Source organism: Talpa occidentalis, unplaced genomic scaffold, assembly GCF_014898055.3.
Source record: "Talpa occidentalis isolate TD23 unplaced genomic scaffold, MPIMG_talOcc4v2.1 talOcc4.11, whole genome shotgun sequence".
Lineage (NCBI taxonomy): Eukaryota > Metazoa > Chordata > Mammalia > Eulipotyphla > Talpidae > Talpa > Talpa occidentalis.
In genome coordinates, this window is record NW_023601104.1 from 98818241 (window position 1) to 98827817 (window position 9577).

Consider the following 9577-nt stretch of genomic DNA (forward strand, 5'->3'; position numbering starts at 1 on the left):
GTGCCCCCGATGGTTATACCAGATTCTACCAGAAAACCCTGTGCCCGTTTGCTTTTCTCTTTGAGGCAATAGTCATTGAAAATCATCAACATCAAAGAAACAACCTAATCTCGAAGCTCAAAGATCTAGAAAAAGAACAACAAAAAAACCCCAGAACCAGTAGAAGAAAAGAAATAATAAAAACCAAAGCAGAAATAAATGAAATTGAAACTAAAAAAACAATCCAAAAGATCAATGAAACCAAGAGCTGGTTCTTTGAAAAAATAAATAAAATAGACAAACCCCTAGCCAGGCTCACAAAGGAAAAAAGGGAGAAAGCACAAATACACAGAATCATAAATGAAAGAGGAGAAATCACAACGGACACAGCAGAAATCAAAAGAATAATCAGTAACTACTATGAACAGTTATATGGAAACAAGTTCAACAATCTAGAGGAGATGGACAAATTCCTACAACTCTACAATCACCCAAAGCTAGATAAAGAAGAAATAGAACACCTAAACAGACCAATTACAAGCAGCGAAATTGAAATGGTAATTAAAAACCTCCCCAAAAACAAAAGCCCAGGACCTGATGGATTTACAAATGAATTCTACCAAACATTCAGAGACGAATTAGTGCCTATCCTTTACAAACTCTTCCAAAAAATTGAGAAGGAAGGGACAATACCAAACACGTTCTATGAAGCCAATATTACACTAATACCAAAACCGAATAAGGACAACACAAAAAAGGAAAACTATAGGCCAATCTCCCTAATGAACACTGATGCAAAAATCCTCAATAAAATTTTAGCTATCAGAATCCAACAATGTATCCATAAGATAATTCACCACGACCAAGTTGGATTCATTCCAGGGGCACAAGGATGGTTTAACATCCGAAAATCAATCAACGTTATCCAACACATCAACAAAAAGAAATATAAAAACCATATGATAATATCAATAGATGCTGAGAAAGCTTTCGACAAAGTGCAACACCCATTCATGATAAAAGCCCTTGAAATTCTTGGGATACAAGGAACATACCTCAACATCATAAAGGCCATCTATGACAAGCCAACAGCCAGTATCATTCTCAATGGTGAAAAGCTGAAAGCAATTCCATTAAGATCTGGAACAAGACAAGGATGTCCACTCTCACCACTGCTTTTCAATATAATACTGGAAGTCCTAGCCAGAGCAATAAGACAAGAGAAAGACATCCAAGGAATCCAAATAGGAAAAGAAGAAGTCAAACTATCACTATTTGCAGATGATATGATAATATACATAGAGAACCCCAAAATCTCCACAGAAAAACTAATTCAACTCATCAATCAATTCAGTAAAGTGGCAGGATACAAAATCAACACGCAAAAGTCAGTAGCCTTCCTATACACAAACAATAAATCTGAAGAAGAAGAAATCAAAAAAACCACCCCTTTTATTATCGAAACAAAAAAAATCAAATATTTGGGAATAAATCTAACAAAAGAGGTAAAGGACCTATACAAAGAAAACTATAAAACACTGTTAAAAGAAATAGAAGAAGACACAAAGAAATGGAAAGACATCCCCTGCTCATGGATTGGAAGAATAAACATTATTAAAATGGCCATCCTACCAAAAGCAATATACAGATTCAATGCTATTCCAATCAAAATCTCAATGGCATTCTTCAAAGAAATAGAACAATTATTGATGAAATTCATATGGAATCACCAAAAACCCCGAATAGCCAAAGCTCTACTGAAAAAAAAAGAAGGAAATGGAGGCATCACACTCCCAGACTTCAAACTATACTACAAAGCCATAATCATCAAAACTGCATGGTATTGGAACAAGAACAGACATACAGACCAATGGAATCGAATAGAAAATCCAGAAATAAACCCACAGATTTATGGTCAACTAATCTTTGACAAAGGAGCAAAGACTATGCATTGGAGCAAAGAAAGTTTGTTCAATAAATGGTGCTGGGAAAACTGGGTCGCTACATGCAAAAGAATGAAGCTTGACCACTACCTCACACCATACACAAAAATCAACTCAAAATGGATTAAAGAACTAGACATAAGACCTGAAACCATAAAATACATAGAAGGAAATATAGGCGAAACACTACGGGATTTGCATATCAAAGACATCTTTACAGACACATCACCCAAAGCAGTGATAGTGAAGAGAAAGATAAACAGCTGGGACTACATCAAATTAAAGAGCTTCTGCACAGCAAAAGAGACAATAACAAAAACAAAGAGAAACCCCACCAACTGGGAGAACATTTTTGCACCCAACACTAATGATAAAGGACTGATCACAAAAATCTGCAAAGAGCTGATGAGACTCAGCAACAACAAAGAAAATAATCCAGTCAAAAAATGGGCAGAAGAGCTAAAAAGAAACTTCTCTGAAGAGGAAATGCAAATGGCCAACAGACATATGAAAAAATGTTCAACATCACTTGTCATCAGGGAAATGCAAATCAAAACTACCATGAGATACCATCTCACACCAGTGAGAATGGCACATATTAAAAAAACTAGCAACAACAAATGTTGGCGAGGATGTGGAGAAACAGGAACTCTTGTGCACTGTTGGTGGGAGTGCAAACTGGTCCAACCACTATGGAGAGCTGTGTGGAGATTTCTGGACCTACTAAACATAGAGCTTCCATATGATCCAGCAATTCCACTCCTAGGTATTTACCCAAAGGACACAGAAACATCAATTCCAAAAAGCACCTGCACTCCTATGTTTATAGCAGCACTGTTTACAATAGCTAAGCTTTGGAAACAGCCCAAATGCCCAAAAATAGATGACTGGATCAAGAAGATGTGGTACATATATACCATGGAATATTACTCAGCATTCAAAAAAGATAAACACATGCAATTTGCAGCAACATGGATGGCACTGGAAGGGATCATGCTCAGCGAAATAAGCCAAAAAGAAAAAGAAAAATACCGGATGGTCTCACTCATAGCAGGAATCTAGAAAACTTAAATAAGGGACCAGGAAAATCAATATAAGAAAGTGAAAATCAAAATCAACAAAAAACTATGAACCAGAGACACTTTTTGGGGGGGGGGGGGCGGGAGGGGAAGGATTGGGGTCAGAATGGGGCGTTTGCAATTGTATGGGGGAATATAAAAATAAAATTTAATATTTAAAAAAAAAAAAAAAATCATCAACACTGTTACCCATTGGGTCCTTCTGGAGCAAACGCTTGAGGAGACAAAGATCTGTCTCTACCGAATGAGAGTCACAAACGCTGACTGGAGATCATGAGTGACTTGCTACTGGCGCCATGATTTTGTGAAGTGGCAAATTCTGGTACAAAATACAACGTGAGGGGTTTCTCCCCAGCCACCTAAGTAGTTGTGGGTCACCCATGGGTGCCTGTAGCAGCTCAGCTCCCTCCGGACCGTCTGCCCGAGGCAGCATGAGATCCCTGCCCAGTGCTCAGCCCACAGCCCCATCCCTGCCCGCCCCGTGGCCAGCTTCTCCCCGGGGCTGCTGCCCCACGGGCTGGGAGTCAAGGCTCTGAGACCCTCCTTGGCCAATTAATTTGCTAGAGCGGCTCACAGAGACTCCGTTTATTCTCCAGATTATCAATTTATCACAAAGGATGATCGAGGATACAAATCTGCCCCCAGCTGAAGGGGTGAAGACACACAGAGGATGAGGTTCCAGACAAAGGCGCGTCTCTCTCGGGGTTTGGGGCCCTGAAGATGGCGCGTGGACGCATTTGGGTCGTTGTCCCAGAAACCCTCCACATTTCATTTTGGGATTCTAGGAGGCTCCACTGCATGGGAATGATGGATGAATTCATTAACTGGTGGTGACTGACTCAACCTCGGAGCCCTGTTCTCTCCCAAGTAACCAGGGGACCCGCCTGAAAGTTCCCACCCTCTCCCATGTTTGGGGTATTTCTCCAAGGCAGGCCTCTCACTTCATCTCAGCCGTGGGTGGTGGTTGTGCAAGCCCCCACCAGGCAGGTCACTATGGATTCAGACAGGCAGATAAAGGAGAGTCCTGGAGCCCCCGGTGTATTTTCCAGGTTTTAATGCTCTCAGGGTACCAGGTAGACAGGCACACCAGGCAAGGAGGCTGGCACGCAAGGAGGCAGGCACGGGCCGGGGAGAGGGAAGGGTTTGGTCTACGGCTGCTGGTCCACAGTGAGCGGATGGTGGAGGAGGCACTGGGACTCTAGGTGTCCGCAGGGTGGGGGCACTCCACCAGAAGTCTCCAGAGCAGGGCAGTGCTTCCCCAAACCATCATCCCCCTGGTGACCAGTCCTGGCTGTGTCTGAACTGGAGTCACCTATTCAGTCCTAAGCCTTGACTTTGGACAAGGGTTGGGAGGGGATGCTGGGTCAGTCATCTGGACTCACCTAGAGCCTGGCAGGAGAGTCAGCTGCCCACAAGCCCAGGGTCAGAGGAGGTGACCTTGCCCGAGTACGCTCCATCTTGTCTTATCCTGCTCCCTTTCCGGGTATTAAATCTTCCATTATGTACAGGTTTTTAGGACTTTATTTTTCTTCTACAGGAAGCCGCCTGATTCATAAATACTTGATGAGACCACTTCAATCTTTAAACTCACCCTGATGAGTTATGTTTTTCAACAGTACAAATAAGGCCAAAGTCCTTTTGGATCTGATAAGTGTCCTCCCCCACTATCAGCCCCTCAAAACCACTTCCCAAAAGTAAGAGCTCCTGCAACTTAATAGACACTTTTCACTGCTTTTTTTAAAAAAAGTGATTTCTAGTGGCACATGAAAGATGGATGGATGGGTGGATGGATGGATGGATGGATGGATGGATAACAGAGAGACAGAGTCAGATAGAGAGGTAAATAGGCAGGCTGATAGATATCTCCTTAGAGAACGTTCCATGTAGTGCACTGTAAGCTTATTTACTGGCATGGCTTCACCTCACACGTTGTTCAGCAGCTGTCTTTGTCACCTGATGTTGTTTTCATTTTTTTAAATCAGTACCTATCATTCCCTTGTCACTGAGCACCACAGTTAAAATTATTCCCCATATGGCATGTGCTCGCACAGCAGGTCTTGGAATAATGCCGTTTTGTTTAGCCAGCTTCATTCAACACTATTTCATGATAACATTGCTGAGAACATCAGCACCCGGTCAGGGTCACGTTCTGGTGGACTTGGCACATCCTCACGTGCCTGTGGGGTTTTCTCTGAAGACTCTTTTCTGGCCACCTCCCAAAGGTGCACACGAGGGTTTCACAGGAGGGTCTAATGGTGCCAGTTGCAGAGAGAGAGAGAGAGAGAGAGAGAGAGAGAGAGAGAGAGAGAGAGAGATTCCATTCAGTGGAAGGGCATCCTGTCCAGAGGTGGTCCCTGCCTTGTGCCTGGGCTGCTGGGAGAGACACCGACCACCCGTGACCCCAAACTGGGGATAAGTGGGTTGGAAAATCAATGAATGAATGAATTCAAATAATTGTTTAATATTAGAAGTTTGGGGTCCTTATTAAGAAGTTTGGTGATTTTTTGTGACCATAACTATGCCCTGTGAAATTCTCATTTCTATCACTTGGCCTGTGTTAAAATTGCGTTCATTTTATGTCATTTCACTTAAAGCCGCAGTTTACAAGAACGAACATTAAGTAAAGACCTACTGTACACACCTGCCCTCCTCTCCCTCGCTCACAGCCTCTGTCTACACCCTGTGATGTATTTTCAAGTGCCCAAAAAGCTAGAAATAATAAAACAAGCACTGTATTTGTTCACCACTCAGCTCGAGAGCTCCAGCATTACACATGCAATGAGCACAGCTTCAGAATCCTTCCTCACCTCCTCTGTCTGCCTCTCTCCCCACGGGTGAGCACTCTCCAGAATTTAATTGATTCTCCCCATACATGGTTTCATGCTTTTATTTATTTATTTATTTATTTATTTATTTATTTATTTATTTATTTATTTATTTAATTTTTTTGTGGGACCCTCACCGGTGGCCAGGGATCGAACAGGCACTGCAGAGGCTGCGGGCAGCCTTGCAATCCAGCGCTCAACCGCTGTGCCACCAGGGGAGGCCCGGTTTCATGCTTTTAGCATGTGTGAATGGCACATGCTGGACTTCGAAGACATTCACGGAATGCTCACTGGACTTCACCTGCTGTCCAAAGACAGGGAACAGCATGGTGAGGAGCCAAGAACCTTTATTACCTACCCTTTGCCAGAGCCCTATGCTAAGAAACTGTGGAGTAGTTTTAAAAGAAGTAGCGACATTAACAGCGCGTTGATTGCAGAGGGAGGACAGAGAAGGGACAGAGAGCACTGGTGGACACTGCCTCCTGGCCCAGGGGTGAATGGAGGCGCCCTGCTCTCCCGGACCCAGTGGGACCCTCTCCAAAGCTTGACCACCTTCAATCTCTTAAAATTTGAGGGAGCAAGGACAGCTGTCTGAGTTGGACCTACAAATTCTCAAGACAGGAGGCACTTGATGGGCAAGCCTCCCTGGGGGGAAGGGCAAGGGGTCCTTCTGGGGGTGAGTTGCCCCCAAAGAGTCTGACATTGTGTTTTCTGTGGCCCAGATGTGGCACCAGACCAGTGAGCCGAAGACTTGAGAACGTGGCCAAGCCTGGGGTTCTGGGACACCCCGGGGCGGGGTGGGGTTGTTGGACAGCAGTGGCCAGGACACAGTGGAGCTGTTCTGTTCAGCCAGGAACCGTCCCCTTGCCCTGGCCCTGCAGGAGAGGGGAAGCAGCGGCCCACGGGCGAGCCCACCGAGGAAGCAGCTTGAACCTTCCCCGCGAGGGGGCGCCAGAGACATCACGGCAGCATGAGCGGTGTCTTCCTGGTGACGGATTCTTCTAGTCAAACTGCAAAGGACTTTGTCTGTATTATTTAAGTCCTGGCAATAATACCACAAAAAGGTCCTTTCATCCATATTCTTAGGAGCTGATGAGTCGTGCACGGGCTTCTGCGCCATCTCTGCCCGGGACCCTCCCACTGCACCATTCTTTTTTTCACCTGAGTTCTCTGTCCCCTGTTTTTTCCCTGCATTTGACCCTGCTGCATCTATTGCCCCTTTCTTCTGGGCTCTCCAAGGACACTCCTCTTGCCTGAGTCCTTTAAAGAGCTGCCTTTCAAAGCCCTCATGCAACCCTCAGAATGCAGTCTCCTCACCGGGCCAAGCACCCGCAGTCCCGGCTTCTCCACCACCCGCTCTCTGTGGACCAGCAGCCCAAGATGGAGTCCCCAGACCAGCAGCAGATGGAACCCCCTTCCTGAGGCTTAGACCCAAACCACCCTTCAGACCCCCTCAATAGCACCCCATGACAGGACCCCTTAGGACAGGGGTTTCTTATTAACTTGTGTCACAGCATCAGAGCAAGAGTGGACATCAACCAACAGTGAGGTGTGAATTCCTTCATGGGCTTTGTCCCACGAGTCCCAAGCCCTTCCTGACACCGGGTTTAGGGGCTGAGAGTCACAGCCACAAATCCCAAAGGCCCATGTCCACCAGCTCTCTTGGGAAGTAGGGTTCCTTGTCCCCACTGTTCTCAGTTTTGGAGTTTAAGTTGAAATTTTCACAAAATAGGAAACACTCCTTTGCCATCCAGCTGAACAATTGTTAGTAAAATAGTAAATAAAATGTGGTGTATCATTACCATGGAATACTGGCAGTAATTCAAATGAGAGAAAAAGACCTATAGAGCAAGAATAGGACTTTTGTAGAATAACACGAGATAAAGCAACAACTTGTGGATAAAAAAGCATATAGTGGACAACATGAAATGCTTCTAGCCAGACCTCCTGGGACTGAAATTCCACCAATCACTGCCTGAGGAAATTTCCACCATTTGCATAAAGGGGACCTGAGTGCGGCCCGTCCCACCTTTTGTGTCTGTCAAAGAGATTTGGATGAAACCCTGGCAACTTGAACACACAGCTCACCTGCTTCTTGCACCTGCGTCTTCCAGGCTGCTGTTCTGAGGCTCAGAATAGATGCCACTGTCACGTGGGACCATCAGGGGTTGTTGGCGCCCCGCCATCTTCTGCTCCTTGGCCGAAATTCCATGTACAGGCAGATACTGGCTGTGGGGATCTGCGGGGCTGCTGATCGAGATCCACTCAAGAAAGATCAGCAACAGAAACCATTTTGTGTCTGGTCGAACTTCTGAAAAGGGTGCTCAGATTTAGAACCACAGGGAAACTGCTAGTAACTTTCAAGTCCTGGACACAGCACCATCCTGCTCATGAGGTTTCTAGGCCAGGGGTCCAGAACTGGGCCAGGGAATTGTTAGCCCCAGGCGACTAGATTTTCGGCTGTTGGTGGGAGGCCTGGTAAGGGGCTCCAACTTTAGTGGTTAAGGAAATTTAGGAAGAGTTTTGGTTATAGCTATCTGAACCTTTATAGGTTCTGCGCATTTTATTCTGTGTCTTATTAGAAATAGCCCACAGATTTTCAGGGGCTTTGGTCAAATTAGGGATCTCTGCTGGAGTTCTTCCTCTTCCATCAAGGACAGGTTGAGTGTAAGAAACATAAGCGGTCAGGAAATTTCCCCTGAAGGCAAAAACTGTAGTAACCCTGTGAACTTGGAGAGAGCGCTCTACTGAAGGGGTTGGCAGGGGCTGCAGACACAGGAAACAGGCAGAAGGCAGGTGCTTAGTACAGCTCCCATGGTCAAGTGTGCTGGCTGAGCTAGAACCTCCCTGTGGAATATATTAGATGTCCCCATGGAGACTTCTTTCTTCTACACACCATGTGTCCTATGAGGTTGGAATTTATAGTGGGTGTGGTGCCATCTACCCTAATTTGGCAAGGTTTTCCATCCATTTCCATTTCCATGTTCTCCTGCCTGTTCAAGGTGATTACTGGTAACTGTTCATCAGAGCCTCTTGGAGCCCCATGGGCTTGGGGAGGGAGCTCTATGGGGCCCTCCTCTGGGGCCCTGATGGGGCATCTGAGCGGGTGGCGAGGAGTTTGCACAGGACCTTTGAGGCCAGCCTGCCTTTCGGTGCTGCGCTTGAGGACATCGCCATTCGTGTCCCTGTGCCACCTCTCCATGATGGAGCCCAGGGAGGAGGCCACATGGGAGGCCTGGCTGTGATTTTAGGTGCCTAGCCTCAGAGCTGGCATGGCTGTGAGCATCACCGCCCGGCGACTTTACGATCCTGTTCCAACGTACTTTCATAGGGTTCAGCTACGGTACCACACCGGTCAAGCTGGTGGATTTCCATCCAATTTACCACCTTCTTATAAATCCACTAATGTTAGGATATAACCCATTTACAAATAGAGCAGCTAGAGCAGGTTGGGTGAACTCGCTTATTGTCTAGAGCCCAGAAAGCTGCAGCAGAGGGCTCCGGGTGAGCTGGCCTGTCAGCCACACGTCCAGCTCTCTTGTGAACTCTGAAGACACTTGGTCCAAGTGCCCGTGGGAAGAGGGCACACTGAAGCCGAAAGAGGACACGGGTCAGCGGGTGAGTGGCAGGTCTGGGAACAGTCCAGGCTTCTGCCCAGTGCTCCTTCCTCTGGAGTTCCTGTCCCAGCACCACTGCAAGGCGCCCCCACCTTAGGCACCCACAGACACAGCACAGACACTAGCGGCGGGTC